This window comes from Vicia villosa, linkage group LG1 (assembly GCF_029867415.1).
Source record: "Vicia villosa cultivar HV-30 ecotype Madison, WI linkage group LG1, Vvil1.0, whole genome shotgun sequence".
Lineage (NCBI taxonomy): Eukaryota > Viridiplantae > Streptophyta > Magnoliopsida > Fabales > Fabaceae > Vicia > Vicia villosa.
Window position 1 is genome coordinate 27,556,029 of NC_081180.1, and position 19,769 is coordinate 27,575,797.

The 19,769-nt window shown below is 27.8% G+C and overlaps 3 long non-coding RNA genes and 1 pseudogene across 4 annotated transcripts; 3 read left to right on the forward strand and 1 right to left on the reverse strand.

Annotated features, from left to right (window-relative positions):
- The first annotated feature begins 4,509 nt into the window (after window positions 1–4,509).
- On the forward strand, window positions 4,510–6,152 carry LOC131632286 (uncharacterized). 2 transcript variants are annotated; one of them, XR_009292942.1, is made up of 6 exons: window positions 4,510–4,869; window positions 5,011–5,141; window positions 5,238–5,284; window positions 5,382–5,450; window positions 5,608–5,909; window positions 5,987–6,152. It is a non-coding gene; the product is annotated as an uncharacterized LOC131632286 (long non-coding RNA). The 2 variants fall into 2 exon arrangements; XR_009292939.1 differs by having other exon boundaries at window positions 4,510–5,141.
- Window positions 6,153–6,163: 11 nt separating this feature from the next.
- Window positions 6,164–7,488, forward strand: LOC131632296 (uncharacterized). Its single transcript, XR_009292948.1, has 3 exons — window positions 6,164–6,410; window positions 6,565–6,737; window positions 6,889–7,488. It is a non-coding gene; the product is annotated as an uncharacterized LOC131632296 (long non-coding RNA).
- Window positions 7,489–7,512: 24 nt separating this feature from the next.
- Window positions 7,513–8,135, forward strand: LOC131632307 (uncharacterized). The gene is made up of 3 exons (XR_009292950.1): window positions 7,513–7,629; window positions 7,727–7,824; window positions 7,972–8,135. It is a non-coding gene; the product is annotated as an uncharacterized LOC131632307 (long non-coding RNA).
- A 5,771-nt stretch (window positions 8,136–13,906) lies between these two features.
- LOC131632280 (F-box/kelch-repeat protein At3g06240-like) lies at window positions 13,907–19,277 on the reverse strand (annotated as a pseudogene).
- Between the last annotated feature and the right edge of the window lie 492 nt (window positions 19,278–19,769).

The window sequence follows — 19,769 nt, forward strand, 5'->3', positions numbered from 1 at the left end:
TAAAAATATTATAGTATTTTTTCTTTATATTTTTAAATTTTGATTTTTATAATAATATTTTAAAGTTTCCCATATCATGTTGATTTAATTATTGTTAAAAAATTTCTCAAATCAAAAAAAGATATGTTAGAGAATTGAAGTAAATAAAATATTGTGAATAATAGTTATTTTTAAAAATAAACTAAATATTAAGTGATATGATAATTTAAATGTTATATACATTTTATTTTAATACTTTCATGGTATAAAATAAAAATATTTTTCTCAAACTCAAAAATATATGTTAAAGAAGTGAAGTAGATAAAATATTATAAAAATAATTATTTATAAATGGAATTAAAGATAAAATGATATGATAATTTAAAGTTTATAAGCATTTTATTTTAACTCTTTAGTAATATAAAATAAAAATATTTTTTAACTTTATTATAAAAAAATTCATGTATATTAAATATTTATTCATTTTATTCTTTTAAAAGATTATATATATATATATATATATATATATATATATATATATATATATATATATATATATATATATATATATATATATCATTTTTAAAATATAAGTTAAAAATCTCTCTTTTCCACATTTCAAATTTAAATTTAAATAATAATAAAAAGTAACATCGATATTTTTTTATAAAAATTAAAAATATTATAGTATTTTTTCTTTATATTTTTAAATTTTTATTTTTCTAATAATATTTTAAAGTTTCCCATATCATGTTGATTTAATTATTATTAAAATATTTCTCAAATCAAAAAAAGATATGTTAGAGAATTGAAGTAAATAAAATATTGTGAATAATAGTTATTTTTAAAAATAAACTAAATATTAAGTGATATGATAATTTAAATGTTATATACATTTTATTTTAATACTTTCATGGTATAAAATAAAAATATTTTTCTCAAACTCAAAAATATATGTTAAAGAAGTGAAGTAGATAAAATATTATAAAAATAATAATTTATAAATGGAATTAAAGATAAAATGATATGATAATTTAAAGTTTATAAGCATTTTATTTTAACTCTTTAGTAATATAAAATAAAAATATTTTTTAACTTTATTATAAAAAAATTCATGTATATTAAATATTTATTCATTTTATTCTTTTAAAAGATTATATATATATATATATATATATATATATATATATATATATATATATATATATATATATATATATATATATATATATATATATCATTTTTAAAATATAAGTTAAAAATCTCTCTTTTCCACATTTCAAATTTAAATTTAAATAATAATAAAAAGTAACATCGATATTTTTTTATAAAAATTAAAAATATTATAGTATTTTTTCTTTATATTTTTAAATTTTGATTTTTTTAATAATATTTTAAAGTTTCCCATATCATGTTGATTTAATTATTATTAAAAAATTTCTCAAATCAAAAAAAGATATGTTAGAGAATTGAAGTAAATAAAATATTGTGAATAATAGTTATTTTTAAAAATAAACTAAATATTAAGTGATATGATAATTTAAATGTTATATACATTTTATTTTAATACTTTCATGGTATAAAATAAAAATATTTTTCTCAAATTCAAAAATATATGTTAAAGAAGTGAAGTAGATAAAATATTATAAAAATAATAATTTATAAATGGAATTAAAGATAAAATGATATGATAATTTAAAGTTTATAAGCATTTTATTTTAACTCTTTAGTAATATAAAATAAAAAGATTTTTTAACTTTATTATAAAAAAATTCATGTATATTAAATATTTATTCATTTTATTCTTTTAAAAGATTATATATATATATATATATATATATATATATATATATATATTAATTTGAAATGTAAAATAGGGGTGTTTTCTCCTTTTTTATTTTGACAGGAATCTTTAGTTTATTATTTATAATGTTAAAACTATAAAACTTAATAACACTAATAAAACTATAAATTATTTTTACAACTTTTTCATTGATTTCTCCCTTAAATGGTCTTTGAATTTGTTTATTAAATTACAATTTTTTAAAATTTAATTCTAAATAATGGTTATTGAATTGATTGTTTATGAAACTACTCATTTTCTAAAATTCAATTTGTTCTAAATAATAAATACAAATCAAAAATATAAAAAGATTAATAAAATTGATATAATTATATAATATCCAAATAAAATAAATGTATTAATATACCAAATAAATATTGGACTTACATCTCTTTATGTTTTGTAACTCCTGTTATTTAATTATGGTAATTCATTCACTTATCATATTGATATAAATTTTAATTAATAATTTAATTGATTATTATTTTCGTTGTTTATTATTATTCTATTCATATTCACATGTATGTGTATATATATATATGTCATATTGAGTTATCATTGTATTTTGCAGACAAATCATTGGTAGTGCTCTTCCTATTTTGTAGACAAATCATTGGTAGTGCTCTTCCTATTTTGTAAAGTTATTTTTATTTCAATTTACATATGTGTCTTGCTATTTGTTTTGTGGCATAATAGAAACTCCAGTTATTTTATTTCAAATATTTAAATTTTCGTTTATATTGATATAACTTTTGTTAGTCTCATATGCTAACTATTTTTATAGTATTTTATTAGTCGAGGTGAATATCACTTTTATCCATGTAAATCAGAAGAACATGATAATAAAATTGCATTGCATTATCGTTATATGGAAAATCTAATATTCATTCAGGTTAGTACATGTATATAGCCATATATTTGAATAATTGAAAACTCTTCTTTTTAATGATTTTTTTATTAGTTCGTTATTCTACTTTTCTTTCTCATTTTTGTATTGAATAACATAAATATAACTATTTTTTTCACCTCAATCAGGAGTACAAGATATCATGACTGCTCTGGAAGTCTATGACATTTTTTTTTACATAAATACATATATTTTTAATCCTAATATATTCTCATTTCTAAGATATTATTATTGTTATTATTACATTCATTTGTACGAAATTTATTTAAAAAAATAACTTCATTACACATATGATACTCAATATAATATTCACTTAATAATAATAATATTAATATTAAATTTTATTTATATATATATATATATATATATATATATATATATATATATATATAATTTAATAAATTGAAACTATATTAAAAATTATTAAAAATATATGAAAAAATATATAACATTCATCTAACAAGATAACAAAAAATATATATTTAAGAAATGAAGTAGCAAAAATATTATAAAAATAATAATTTTAAAATAGAACTATAGATTAATTGATATGACATTTTATTTTAATATTTTAATAATATAAAATAAAAACATTTTTTAATTTTTTAATTCTTATATAATCCACTAACCTTATTAATCATCCAAAACTCATATTATTAGGTCTATTTAACAATAATATTATAGCAATAACTATCATATTACTATGTCTTTCATATTGTAGTTATTTTTGGAAAAGTTATATCTCATGTGAATTTATACCAAGCCATCAATATTTTATTTAAAGGAGTATTATTATTTTTTAGTAACGGTGAATTGGTCACTGTTTCATAAATGGTTTTTCTTAGTGCCTAAATAATTAGCATTCAACCCATTAATTATAATAATAAATAAATAATTAGAGTAATATTTTCATCTCCCCTAACCCATGATAAACTCCTTCATTTTTTTATAAGTTATCACTATTCTTCGGATAACCTCATTCTTTTATTTCATTCTAACCACACATCAATGTTAAATTTTTTGAGAAAATTTAATCATCTACTACAATATCGAATCAAAGGATTAGTCCCTGAAGTTAACTAATATTTTTTTCTATTATTATATTTCAATAATTCATTTTACCATTTAGTTTTTCTTTTCCAGTGATTACATTATTATTAAAAAATGTAATTATTTATCATGGACTAATATGCACTATATATAATTAATCAATAATCATGTAAATTTTTTTTAACGTTCCACTATTATCTCACCTTTGCTATATATTTCTTCATGCTAGCATAAGAATTAAACTTTTGAATGTTAGGTTGAGACTATTTTAAGGCCATATCTTCATCTTCATCTCCTCTTATATTTTGTTTTCATTTCATTAAAAAAATCACATTATATCATAATAAAACTTCAGTAATATTCTTTTTATCTTACTCTCACGCTTTTCCCTTTTCAATCTATGTTTTACTTATTTTCTTACAATTAATATTTTTTTATATTAAAAATATGACTAACAAATTATTAAAAGCAAATTATACAAACTTACCCGTGCATCGCACGGGCAAACTACTAGTTCATCATAGATAATAATATTTCCAAAGGAGTTCTTTGGCAAGTGAGAGATGTGGCACTCTATGGTGCTTTGTTACACTTTTTCAAATTTTCTAAACATTCTATTAATGGAAATTTATTCTCAATTCAATTAATATTCTCAATTCATCATTTTTTCTTTCAAGGGTTACATGATAAACATGAATATTTGGGGAAGAGCAAATAAATTGATAAGAAAGTGAAACGCTCGAGGTATCGTATCTCAATACAAATTCAAAACTCAAAACGCTTTCACTCCAACTTCAATTTCATCATGTTCGGAAACAACACATGCAGCGGCGGCGCTCCATTTTCTCTCTCAGTCGTGTTCTCTGCCGTCTCAACCTCGCGTCCATTACAAACCCGACGGCCGAAGAACTCATACGAGTTCTCTTCTCCGACGAACTCTCGGTCTCAATATCTTCTTCTCCTCTTTTCGATTTCTAATTCGTTGTTTGTTGGTTTGATGATGATGGTGATACGGAATCGGTGATTTGTGTTGTTGTATTGTGTGTTTCTGTCCAAGCTTGATTCGGTGAAAGTGCAATGATGATGATGGGTAATGTTTGTTTTAGGGTTAGATCTGTGTATTTGTTCATCTCCATGGTTGTTTTCATAAATCTAATTAGTTTATTGTTATGTTTGAGGGTTTATTTCTGATTTTTATTCTTTTGTTACTTATGGTTAATGTTTGTTTCAGGTTTAGATCTGTGTATTTGTTCATCTCCACGACTGTTTTTATAAATCAAATTATTTCATCCCTTTTCTCTGCTATATATTGAATCAAATTAAGGCTACATCATATAGGATTTCATCTCAGTAGCCAGAAAGGTTTGTGAATGGTAAAATTAAATTATGTGGTTTTTGACATTTGATAAAGGGTTTGGGTTTGTGGTTGATTTGATGATTTGGAGGTTTGTTTTTCAGGATTTAGACTTGATCGGGTTTTACCGCTGACTTTTGAATCTAACAGGGTATGACCGAGTTTTTCTTATCTAAATATGATCATTTGAAATTTGAATTCGGTTTATTGTTTTCTCTTTTAATTCGTATGTTTGCTGATATTTGCAGAGGATGAAGTGAAAGAAAGAGCAAAAAGAGATGCAGCTGCTAGCAAATGAAGGGAATACTCATGGAAAGGTGATTGGAACCGGCACTGTGTTTGAATTTTTGAATTTGTGCATACAAATATATGGTGATATCGGTTTTTAAATGCACTAAATTGAATTAGATGTATGTACATACCTTTGTTTTTCTCTAATTTGGCTTGAACTGGATTTTGTGTGTGTGTGTGTAGGATTGTGTATGAAGTGATGGCTTCTTATTGTATTGGAAGAGAATTTTAATTGTGACATGGATAAGCAGTGACTTGGTTCTGAAATTGCATATGTGCTATGACTGTTTTGGGTTGTATAATTATGCAGTATCGAAGATACACTATTGAGGAAATAGAAGAAGCGACAAAATACTTTTCCAACTCACTGAAGTTGGTGAAGTATGTTATGGACCAGTCTATAGGGCTGAATTAGTTCTCACTGCATTTGCAATAAAAGTGTTGCAACCCTGTGCAGCTCAAGGATGGTTGCAATTTCAACCAAGGTATGCAAATTATTGAATTAAATTAAATATTATTTAAATGAATCAATTAATTATTATTTGACATTTGATTCATGTAGATTGAAGTTGTGATAAGCATAAGGCATCCAAACATGGTTCTTCTATTTGAAACGTGTCCGGGGTTCGGTTGCTTACCGTATGAGCACATGAGTAATGGAATGTTGACATGCTATCTAGATTTAGACATTAGCATATAGGGCAATATAAATTCTTTTTCAGGGTTTTCATGTGTTCCATATAAATATTTGAAACACTATATTTCTAGGTGGATGCAGAAAGTGTGTACTGAACTTTTATGTTTGTTGCATTTTAATAATGATTAAAGCTGAGAAAATAATTTAGCAGCAAAGTTGAGTCAACAATTGCAGCAATGCGAGGGCTTTCAGCTACTACAGCTAGCAATCAACCACAACTTACTACTTTGTTTTAACTGGCTGCTCATGAAGCTAAAAAATCAAGTACTCAGGGTTGCATTTAACAGTGGTGAGTGTTGGCTGCCATCGGTGGTTTTTTAAATCACTTCATGTATCTTGATTTATGTAAATCTATTCTCGCGTGCTTGGTTTGAAGTTTTTCAAATTTATTTTTTAATGACATACTCATGGATCATAATATGTTGTTTGCTATTCCTTTCTAGATTTTATTCTACTGCAGATCGATAGGGTGCCCACAACATCAGTGGCCCGTGAACCAGAGGCTTTTCACTATGGATATCATGTACTATAGGTAATGTTGTAGATATTGGAAACACATTGGGCTAGATGCATTGGATTTATCAAAGCCATTGAACTGCCACTTTTGCCGCCGCTGGTAAAGTAAAATCAACCAGAACCACCAATAACATGTTGCAATAATTTTTTATTCGAAAAAGCTTAAGATATAGTTGTTTACCAATATACTTATTGAACATGTGGTATGCGGTAGAGTATCAGTACTCAAGTGGTCTTTTTGTAAAATGCAGAAAAAGTCAGTTGAACGGAAAGTAGTGCTTGGAAACAATTGGACCTGGTTGTTGCAACTGGTGGTGATGGAACTCTTCCGCTGGCCCGCCATTTAATGGATGGCAAAATTCCTGTCCTTTGATTGAACTCAGATCCTACTTGGATTGATGAGGTTTATGATATACATGTAGTATTTGTTTAAATATTGATATATTGGCTTCTGAATTTAGACATTTTGTTTGAATTAATGAATTTATATCTTATTTGTAATAGGTGGAAAAATTAAGTGGTGGGTTTTGATGCTTCTAGAAGTACCGGTCATCTTTCTGCTGCAACTATTGAAAACTTCGAACCAATATTCTTTCAGTTTTGATTCCATGGAGTAGCTAAAACTATTTATGTTTTATGATGCTTTAGTTCTTTCGTTTATGTACAACTTAATGAATTAATATCTTTACTATTATAGATTATATTCTTTGGAATAAGATTATGAAATTTTATATTTGCATCATTCTTTTTTGCCATTGATTTGTGCCATTGATTTGTGCTTTGGTTTGGGGATTAATAGTAGTTACCTTTTTTTGTTGTTTAATGTGGAGACACCACCTTTCATTTTATTAATTTCAGAGACATTGCCCTTGAAAGTGTCAAGCAGCTGATAATGAGTTTAGAAATAAAGCTTGACTCACTTACTGCTTAGCACCATAAAGAGAAAGAGAAATAGAGACTATGCCTTTAAAATGTAGAAGAAACATGGAGAAGTAATACACACTGATAGCGGGTTAAAAGTTGTTTAAGATTTCAATTTCTTTGATATGAATTTAACATTAAAATGCTAACATAGATTGAACTTTGCAGTCAGATACAAGACAATGAAGGTCGAAAATGATGCAGCTGCTGCAGAAGATATGCAAAAGAATTTGCAAGATCTTAAACAGAGATGTAGAATATTGAAGGTAATGTGTAAATTGTTAAACTTGTGCTTGGACTTGATTTATGCTTCTGTTAGTGTTTTTGCCCATCTTTTTTATTTGGTCGCTAAGTAATTCATCATATGTTGTTTTGATGACTTTTTTTATCAACATTGATATATTATTTTGTAGACATTGATTGAAGAAGAACCATAAAAATATCATACTCACTTCATCAATATATCAAGAAAGGGATAGAAGCTGACGGAAATCACGGAATTGAGGAACCTTACAAGAAGGTTCATGCTGCTATTCGTGCAGAATGAAAAAGTCTGGGAAGCAGCCACAAAGGAACACAAAAGTCTGGGAAGCAGCCACAAAGGAACACAAAAGTCTGGGAAGCAGCCACAAAGGAACACAAGAGATATATGATTTTGATGTTTGTTACTAATCTATTGATGATATGAAAATTCATTTGAATTAGTGGCAGCATATGTGCCATGTTTTCGTGATTATTATATAATAAATATATTTATTTTATTTTATTTACTTGCTTATTTTATTTCGTTTAGGTACTGAAGAAGTTCACTTATGAAATTTTTATTAGAAAAAGGCGGTAGGTTGGCAGCCATGACTAGAAGTAATGGCAAAACAGTTTTGCATTTTACTGCCAGAAGTTATGAGTTGTTGTGACTTCTATACTATCAGCTTTTTTAATTCTATTAATTTTTTTATAAAAAGACTTTTGACAGTTGTAACATCAATTTATGCATAATTTATAGGTCTGATGATATTGTCCATCAATTCATTACATAGGTCTACTATATTATCTTTTATACGTATTGAATGAAATTTATTTATTTATTTTCTTCTTAAAATATAAGTTACTAAGATTATTTGAAATGAATTTGATTTAAATTCTGTATTTGTTAATATATTATATGTTTAATACCATTATTAAATGATTTAAATATTAAAAATATTAGAGTTATAGTAAAAATATTGGAGTTATAAATAGTATGATTTTCTTTTTAATATTTCACAAAAGCTAAATTTAGAAGTAAAAAATAATAAAGTTGGATCATTTGGTTTATAGAAAGAAATCATTAAATAGAGTTGGATTATTTAGTTTCTATAAAAAAATTATTAAATGAAGGAATTCCAAGTAGAATTGATTCTATAATTTTATATATTTTCTTTAATTCTATATTTTTATTTATTTCTTATTCATTTGATTTAGTTTTGTTAATAAATTGTAATTATTAAAAAAATAAACATAATAGATGTGTATTTGGTCTTTTGTTTTCTTTTAAAAAAAATAACCAAACATTTTTGAAATTATATCAAATTGTTTTTTAGTTATAACAATCAAATATTTAATTTAACACGTTTGAATTATGTCTTGCTATTTTTCTTTCGTCTTTTAATTTAAGACGTCTGAATTATGTCTTGCTATTTTTCTTTTGTCTTTTAACTCATGTAAATACTAATTTTTTATAGCATTAATATTTTTATGATAATTAATCATTAATATAATTTTAAAAATATTTGCTTACTATAAATTTTATATTAGTTCCATAAATTTTAAATAAATAATAAATAATAAATTTCAATTTTAAGTATTTTTTAAATATTCTAAAACATTTAACCCGTGCCTCGCACGGGTCTAAATACTAGTAATAAAAAAAGCAAGATGGGAACTTTGACAAGTTTGTCAAGTGTCATCATTCTAGCCACTTTGCTATTTTATAAATTTCTATTTTAAGAAATCTTACTCTAGTTGTTATTATTTTTTTATAATTTGTTTTTTTAATTATTTCATAATTAAAGTTGGTTCACGTTATCTATGCAAAATTGAATAACACTTTCCAACTTTCAATAAAAATTCAATTTTTCGTTATGCTCTATGCATAGAGAACTCAAAAGTCAAGTTGAAAGTTGGAAGGACACATGTTGTTGGAAAATACAAAACAACCTCTCCCTTTCAAAGCACAACCAAATAAATTAAACTCTACAAATGAATATTATGCATCAGAACAAACAAACCCAAAATAATTTGATCTTCTCTCTCCTATACATTCTTCTTCTTCTTTCCTTAAAAGAAGAAAAAAACTTTTCTTAACCTTCCATCTCCAAACAAAATCGATCATCATAGTCCAAATAACAACCATAAGAAACTTTTGATGATGAGGGTGCGAAGATGGTTGCCGCACGGAGAAAGTCGTCGAGGGAGAGAGTTCGTCCGACTGTTGACGGCGTCGGCGAACTCGGAGTTCGTGGCGACAGTGGAATGAGGGATCGAGATCGCGAACCCATGGAAGTCGTCGGATGTGTTGTGGGTGGTGGTGGTCCGGCATATCCGAGATTCCAGTTCTTCTTTTTCTTTTTAATTTGACATTTGTTTCTTTTCTCTGTTTTCTGCAACAAAAAAGAAACTTTGTACAAAATATATTGGTGTTGTGTTATTCAATTTGTACAGGTTTTAAAGGTTGTGAGTTATGCTTTGTACGAATTTTGTTTTGGTTCTATATACAGGTTATGTAAATAATTGTTGGAGATCTTGAACTAACATAATTGTTGGTGAATATTTAGTTAAAAAAAGGTTGTTTGTATTAATTTCGTAAATTTGAATTGATGTTGTTATGAATCTTTAACGAATTGGTTCATGTTCCTTCCTTGTTTGTAATGAAGATGATGATTGTATTTAGTAGATTAAAGTGATGATATTGATTATTAGTTTGTGCTACTTGTCGAAAACGTGAGAAAGAAAGTGAATTTGGTGATGGTTGTTTTTGCTGTGAGAAGTCAACAGCTGATTAGGGAGTGCTCGATTTTAGGCAAAATTGAGCCTAAGAAAATTAAGGTTTGGTTTCAGAATAGAAGGTAATGAAGATTTTGATTTCAGAATCAAGGATTGTGTTGTGAAGGGTTTTGGATTTGTCAGTTGTTTTATTTGATTTGTGCCTTTTTTTTTTGCAGGTGTAGAGAGAAGCATAGAAAAGAGGCTTCTCAGCTTCATCATGAATCGCACCACTTCTCTGCTTCTTTAAAATATTGTCCCTCCTCTCTACTTCTCTGTTTTTTATTTGTTGTATTTTTGTTTGAATTAATTGCAGGTTAGGGTTTTGTGTAGTGTGGATCGTTTCGTGTTGAAGGTTATTGTAAATCATTGTGGAATCGTTGATTGAGATTATTGCGATGTTTATTCGAGTTTGTTGTTGACGCGTTTTGTTGTAGGTTTTTGTGGAATTGAATTGTTGTTGAGCGGTGATGCGAAGATCGATGAAATTGATGGAGTTGTTGCAGATTGTAGCTGAAGCAGATTATTGAATGATGCTACGATTTGGATGTTGATGAAAGATGGATGAAGATGTTGCGACAGTTCGATGATGACGAAGGTAAGTTATGATGTAGATTTAGTGATTAGTTTTGATGAATATTTGTGGAGTTGTTTGGATATTATTGATTAATTTTTTGCAGGTTTATGAAAGTTATGTATTAAAGGTTACATGGCTATTTGGAGTTATTGTATAGATCAGTGAAGGTGAATTCTGCAGAATTTTAGAGAAGGAATTTACAGATTGAATTTGGGAGGAGATTTGTGGGTCATTTCAGTAGAGTTTCTGTACAATTTTTCCTCCTCCCTCGAATGTAGATGAGCACATGTATTTATATAAGAAAATTGATGAAAAAATAAGAGAAAAATCAATAATTCATCTTTATAAATATGAAGAAATATATTATACAATTCAATTCACTACAACAAATCTGTTTGAAATAAAATTTTATATTTGTTTATTTCTTTTGATATAAGTAATGTGGGGCTTGAATGTTTTTTAATCCTTCTTCTGAACTCTTCACAAATTTCTTTATAAGGTGGGATAGTCAAGTCAACCACTCAATCCTTTTGACGAACATTTTTATCGACAACAACAATAACAATGAGACATCCTATAGATATTTGGTAAATCTATTAAAATTCGTCACAAATAATTCAAATTTTGTCTTTATAGAAATTGAGATTAATTAGAAAATATATTTAGGTGATGAAATATGAAGATTTGCAATTGATGATTGAGTTTGCAAATGATTAAAATTAACAATGTTTTAAAAATTGACTAGGACTATTGAATATCATTTTATTCACTATTTAATACAACGGAATATACCAACAAAATAACTAAGGATAGTGTCTTGTGTCAAAATCTCTTTTTTCTATGATATTTTAGGTGAACAAATCTAGAATTACATTAACATGATCTAATATATTTTTAAACAATTATTTAATGAATAGTTATTCTAATTTAAGTCACAAAACAAAACCTAATGTTAAAAGGGAAATTATTTCTTAAGTTCAATCTATAAATTACTAAAATATAAAAAGTTGTTAAATATTAGAAGTAATTGAATAATTCAACACTTTCATTTGCATAAAAGAAAATTCATGAATCACATTATTTAATTAATTTAAGACTGTGTTTGGATGAAATATTTTAATGAGGTAATGTAATGTTTTAAGAGAATTTAAAATAATTTGCACAAAATTTATTGTTTGGATACAAAAATGAAGAATTGTTAAAATGATTAAAATTTATAGAGTATTTTATCTAAGTTAAATTTAATCATTTTGAAATGACATCAAAAATCAAATAATTTGAAATTCCTCTCATACTCCATAGAATGTGTTTGTTACTATTATTTTTTCAAAATTTACAAATTGGTCCTCATATTTTCCAAAATTGACCCGAAAATTTTCAAAAAATTGCAAATTAGCCCTTAATAATTTTCAAAATTTACAATTTGGTCCTTCAAATTTTTAAAAATTGCAAATTGGTCCCTACTTTTCAATTTTTTAATTTGGTCCAAAATTTTTAAATTTTATAAAAAATGACCCCAAGAATTTAACAATGAATTATCTTAATATTCCATCTAAACAAATAATTTTAAAATGAATGGATTTCAATAGAATTTTTTGAATTGCTTTGAATTTTAATTTCCTTTAAAATTTTCAATTACCTCATCCAAACACAATCTAAGAGTGTGTTTGAATGAAGCATTTTAATGAGGTATTGTAATGTTTCGAGGGAATTTAAAATGATTTTCATGAAATTTATTGTTTGGATACAAAAATGAATAATTGTTAAAATGATGAAAATTTATAGAGTAGTTTATCTAAGTTAAATTTAATCATTTTGAAATGACACAAAAAACCAAAGAATTTGAAATTTCTCTCATACTCCATAGAATATATTTCTTACTATTATTTCTTCAAATTTTGCAAACTGGTCCTCATATTTTCTAAATTACCAAATTGACCCAACATTTTTTTAAAAATTGTAAATTAATTCTATGACAGTATGAATTTATGCTACAACTTAACATTTAACGCCTCATTCCCAAGCATCATTAGTGGAGGTTAACATCTTATAAGATGATTTAACAGATGTTTTGAACATAGAATAGCATCCTTCCGAAAAAGGAAACCTTATTAAATTCTTCTTTCAAACATTGTTCCAATTCTAATTAACAATTGTCTCTGCAGTGTCTAATTGATATCAAATCATTGTGACACTTGGCATTATTATCAATTAAACTGGCACTCATGATCAAACTATTATCACATAGCTAACACTTCCCTGACATGTTTCTTCATTCAATCTATTATTAAACAAATGTGGCCATGATAAAATTTCTAATAAAGTGCTTTGAGTCAGAATCATGTAATGCATAAACTCATCAAATAAATTATAAATACAAAACCATTTTAAACATGGACCTCAACATACATTAGAATTTAGGCTTAATTACACTTTTGGTCCTCGTGTTTTAACCAACTCACGAAAATGGTCCTGCCTCTTTGAAATCCACGATTTTGGTCCTAACCTCCACTCCCCCCCTCCCAAAACGCTGATGTGTCATTAAAAAAGCTTAGGTGGCATGGCTGACCTGGTTAATTACAATATAAATCACTTTTTATTATTTGTAAAAATTCTGAAATTTATTTTAATTGAATTAATGCTCAGTAACCACTAAAAATTGAAAAACAGGATGCCTTGAAATCACCGTGTTCACTACCTCTTTTCACATAATTCTTTGTTTGATACAACAGTGCAATAGCTATGATCATTTTCCATGCTTCTATTTCTGCATGCTCATGAGTGTCATAACTTTTGCCTCTGCAGTGTCAAATCATTGTGACACTTGGAATTATAGGTGAGGGGGCTGAGGGTAGCAACCCATAGACAAGGTTCAGTCTCATCTCATGGCATTATTGAGTGTCTGTTAGTTTAAAGAAGCTGAAATCTGACTCTGATATATAGCTTTATGTTTATACTCTTCCATCCTGGTATCTTGTGTTTGGGTGAGTTTATAGCTATTAATAAAATATCTTTGTCTTTGGCTAAAAAATAAAGTTATTGAACTCTGGGAAATTTAAGGTTTGTTGATGACTGCTTGCAATATGTTTTTTACATAAGGTGTTCAGTGACAGAATGAGCTCTCTATAATATGTTTCTTCATTCTTTTTTATTCTTTTTACAATAACAAAATTTGAGGTAGAAGAGAATTATTATCATTTAAAGTGGCACTCATGATCAAACTATTATCACATAGCTAACACTTCATTGACATGTTTCTTCATTCAATCTATTATCAAACTATTGTTTTGCCTTGTTTTCACTGCGCACATCACAGTTTCTTTAAAGCATGTATGCAAAGAAACTGTATGTTTTGATTCTAGTTTTAAAAATAAAATGCTTCCAGTAGTAATTTTCTTTCTTATCGATGTAACTCATTAATTGGAGTTTTTATTTCTAGCTTGTAATAGATTAATGGCAAGAGCAAAGTTACTAGAGTCCACTGAAATTAGAGTCATGTAATGCATAAACTCATCAAATAAATTACAAATGTGGCAATATGTTTTTTACATAAGGTGTTCAGTGACAGAATGAGCTCTCTATAATATGTTTCTTCATTCTTTTTTATTCTTTTTACAATAACAAAATTTGAGGTAGAAGAGAATTATTATCAATTAAACTGGCATTCAAGATCAAACTATTATCACATAGCTAACACTTCACTGACATGTTTCTTCATTCAATCTATTATCAAACTATTGTTTTGCCTTGTTTTCACTGCGCAAATCACAGTTTCTTTAAAGCATGTATGCAAAGCTATCATGTATGCTTTGATTCTAGTTTTAAAAATAAAATGCTTCCGGTAGTAATTTTCTTTCTTATCGATGTAACTCATTAATTGGAGTTTTTATTTCTAGCTTGTAATAGATAAATGGCAAGAGCCAGAGTAACTAGAGTCCACTGAAATTAGAGAACATAACCTTAGATTTCCTTCAAATACAAATGTGGCCATGATAAAATTTCTAATAAAGTGCTTTGAGTCAGAGTCATGTAATGCATAAACTCATCAAATAAATTATAAATACAATACAAAACCATTTTAAACATGGACCTCAACATACGTTAGAACTTAATCTGTTACACACATGCATAAATAACAATAACAGTTAACCACACAAAAACACAGGCAATTAAAGGTTTCAACATTTTAAACAAACATATTACAAACAGTTGACAAATAAATATTCCATAACATATTACATGAGCTCAGGTAGCATACTGGCTCATCATATTACCCTCCAATACCTTACTGAATGGAGCATTCCTATAGTTCATACTATAGTACAAGATGAATAAGATAAATATAGTATACCTCATTATTCTTGATTGTGTCATCTTCTTAAGCTTGTTCATTGTCAGAAGAGAGTGAAAGCAGAGACTATATACACAACTACTTGAGATCCTTCAAGATCATTACAATATGAACGATGCTCTAACAATTGTCCTTTGTCACCGTATTTAACCAATCCAGTACCACCATATGTTCCAATAATTTCACCATTTCTTGTACAACATATTGGATAAAAGTACCGAGTCGGAACGGCAACAATAGACAAAACAAAGAGTCTTAGTCCAGGACGAATGCAGTCCGTATTCTTTCATAACTCATATATTAACAAAAGAACGGTGCTCCATAGCCCCATAGATTAAGGAATTCACCAAATACCCACAAATCACAATTAGTTGATTCTTGGTCAAAAACATTTGGAAAATACATCTCAAAACTTCTCTTTCCATTAAAATGAAAGGCAAAAATAACATAGTCGTTTAAACCATCATGACAAGTCCCTGTAAAACAATACAAACATAATACATTAATACAAGTCTGAAATAAAAGCACATGAACTATAAAAACACAATATAACAGGCTCTATATCTTTTGTTGGTCAGAGATGAAAACATATTGCCTATTATTTATGGCTTGCAAGTCCTTGATCAGAAGCTTTATGAACCACTCCCAAGAATCCTGTCTCAGCCTCTACAACAGCATAGGCAATTGGAAATAATTGATTATTCTCATCCCTTCTAACAACAACCACCAATTGTCCCCCATAGTCTCCTTTCAAAAAATATGCATCAAATCTTATTAATGGTCTACAACTTTTTACAAATCCAGCTTTACATGTTTGTCTATTATGTACAGTCTTTGACAAGCTCATCAAATAAAGTTGCAACTGGCCAATATTGGTTTTCATTTACTTTTAAATTTTAGACCCCTAAATTTTTAAGGATAGGTCCTTATTTTAGAAATCATTTACTTTTAAAATTTTAGAGTTTTAAAAATTAGATCCTAACTCTAAACTCATGTTTACGGGACAGTAAACTCATGTTTAATAGACGTATCATTAAACTGATACTACTACCATACTACAACTATGTGATAAGTTTGTGTTGATTGGTTAAAAGACTATTCTTCATATTTCAAAGAAATTATACCCGAGCCTACATAATGCCTTGTGTAATGTAGTCTACATGATATAATTCTAACAGCTCCTATTTCTATAATATCCAACACTTGGGTACAATCTACTATCATGAATCTCTTTCTCTTCGCTTGTTTCTCGGCTTAGCTTCACTTTCTTCCTCAATCAAATTTAGATTTCACCTCTTCTTTATGAGGTTCATCCCTACTCCACTGAATTTCTTGTTCAAATTTCACACTGCTGCACATCGTATTTGCATTTGCATGCATATAAAGCTTTGATATCACTGTATGATTGAGTCAATCAAATAGTTATCTCTATTGTTTTCTTTGAAGCATTCTCCTCTGCAAAATTCAACCACATTTTCTCTGGTCTTTTTTCAGATTTGCCGACTGATTAAAGAGCCAATCATGAACGGTATAAAAAAATGTTAAGTTGTTCGTTTTGACAATGGCATCTAAATAAGAAACAAAGCTATCAATGTAAATAAGCTAATTGCAAATAGTTAACCTATAACCATTTCATAACGATATGTTAACAATAAGCTGATTGCATATAGTTAACCAATAAACATTTCATAACATATTACATTAGCTAGTGTGGCATTCTGACTCAAAAACTGTCCACAAACTCAGTACCCTTCAAATCCGTTCAAACTCATATTACTCTATCATTCAGCACCTTACAAATGCATTCATATACCATATGATTTCAGAACTTCATTCTTCTTATTTGTGTCGATCATCTTCTTAAGCTTTTCTAACTTCATCATAACCTCATCAGTACAATCTAATCCATTCTCTTATTTCTACTATCATGAACCTCATCACTTGTTTCACCACTTGCTTCACATTTTCCTCATTAAGTTTTACACAACAATTTCATGACCACCCTAATCAATTTAAATTTCCACCTCTTCCTTGTGAATTAGCAAAGTGAGGATCATGAGAGATGAGAGAAAACCATAATCAATAGTTAGGCTAAGTGTTTATTTTGTCAATGACACCTAATAAGAAAAAAACTTGTTTAGATAATTTCTGCTTTCCTTTCATCATCTAATAAAAACAGGTCAAGTTAAAATCAAATATACACTCTTTTTGGGCATCCATAAAACCTTCTATTTCATTCAAATAGATATGTAGTTATGATCAAATTTTAAGTGATCTTGTTTAACATGCATAAACTCATCAGAATAATTAACCTTATAAGACAATTTCAAGCAATGAACATTGACCTAAACATATACTAGAATAAAACCCATCTACATGCATAAACAACATTGAATCATACAAACAACCAATAAACATTAGCTCATGTGGCACACTTACTCGTTACAAATGCAATCAAAGACATAGTACCCTACAATTGCATCCAAACATATGATTCAAAACATCATTCTTCTTCATTCTTCTAGTTTGCGTCCGTCATCTTCTTAAGCTTTCTCAATTCACCATGAATGCGAAGACTCTACATACAAAGCCACTTGGGGAAACCTGCATTGTTACAGTAGGAGCTATGCTATAGTTCAATATAAATATCAAGAAAATAGTGAAGCATCCTAAGCTTGTTGGTTGTCACCATCACCACCGGGGAGTGAAAGCAGAGAATCTATATGCATAGTCAATTCACATGTAAGATCGTAATTAGGATAAGAATGTTGCTCCAGACACTGTCCACTTTTATCACACTTCACCAATTCATCTTCACCATCTGTTCCAATAATATCACCATTTTTTGCACAACACAAAGGAAAAAAGGGATCAATAGGAAGAACAAGAGTCATAGTCCAAGAGGAGTTAACTTTGTATTCTTTCATCACCCATATTTCAACCGTATCATTACTATAATTCCAAGTATATACACTGAGAAATTCTCCATATATCCACAAACCTCTATCCGAAGGACTACCATAACAATCACTCGGCAAAGGCATATACGAAAGTTTCCTTTCGTATAAATCAAATGCAACAATACCATCACTTTGTAAATCATAGCGAAAAGCCACCCAATGAATAGCTCCCTTATAGAGCAAACCACCTTTGGGCTCATACTCCTGGAATCCATAAGGGAGGTAAGGACCCTCAACTTGTTTCCATGTATTAGATTTCAATGAGAAGTACTCCAAGCGTAACGGAGGATCTCTTGAATTAATGCGAGACATTGAAACAACCAAATAATCATCGGTTGAATCGTCATACCCAAAACCATAGAAATATTCAGTATGTAAAATGGAACCAAAAGGAGATAAAGGAAATTGTTTATGAACTCCAGTGGATGGATTCCAAAGGTAGATGTTTAAGGAACTGCAGAAAAGTATGAAACCTCTACATGATCCTCTAATTTCAAAACCTCTAAAATCCTTTGGAAAGATAGAATCAAGGTTGTGTGAAAAAGAAGCATTGTCATCGTGAAACGATGCTTCAAAATCTATGGATCGAGATTGAAGAGTTCTATATGATATTAATAGAATTCTACGAGTGTGTGTTGCAGAGTTAAGTTGAAAATGTGAATTTGCAAAATGGGGATCATGAGAAATAAGAGAAAACCACAACTTACAAACAGACTTGAAACGTAAAAGAGACTTTACCGGCAACCTCAGTAAGATTTGGATAATCAATTCGTGAGGCAGAAACATGATCGATCTTGTTGTTTGCAACTTTTCTTCTTAGCGGCACTCTCCGTTTTCTGAGTTGTAGTGTCTAGGTTATAGATGAAATATGAAAGAGGAATTGGGCTCCAACCCAATAACCCACTTATAGTTCACTAATACACCCAAATTATTTCTCGTTACAAAAATAACTTAAAGTATTCAAACTAAAATTTTCTTTTTCCACTAGAAAAATTAAAAATTTATTTGTTTTCTATTAATATTTATATGGATTCTCGAAAATGATAAAAGGCAGAAATTGATCTTAAAAAGAAAATCAATTTTGATTTTAGAATGAGAAAAAGGGACATGCACTGACAGCGTAAAATATTTTTACGCAGTCAACCAATCACAACCATGTATTTAATTAAAATATAATTTTAATTAAAAAAAACTAATATGACATCGCAAGTGCAAGAATTTTGTTTGGTTGTATGTGTAAAGTTAGTTTATACTGTCAGTGTACTACCATTAAACTCTTTTAGATTTTAAAATGTTTTTTTA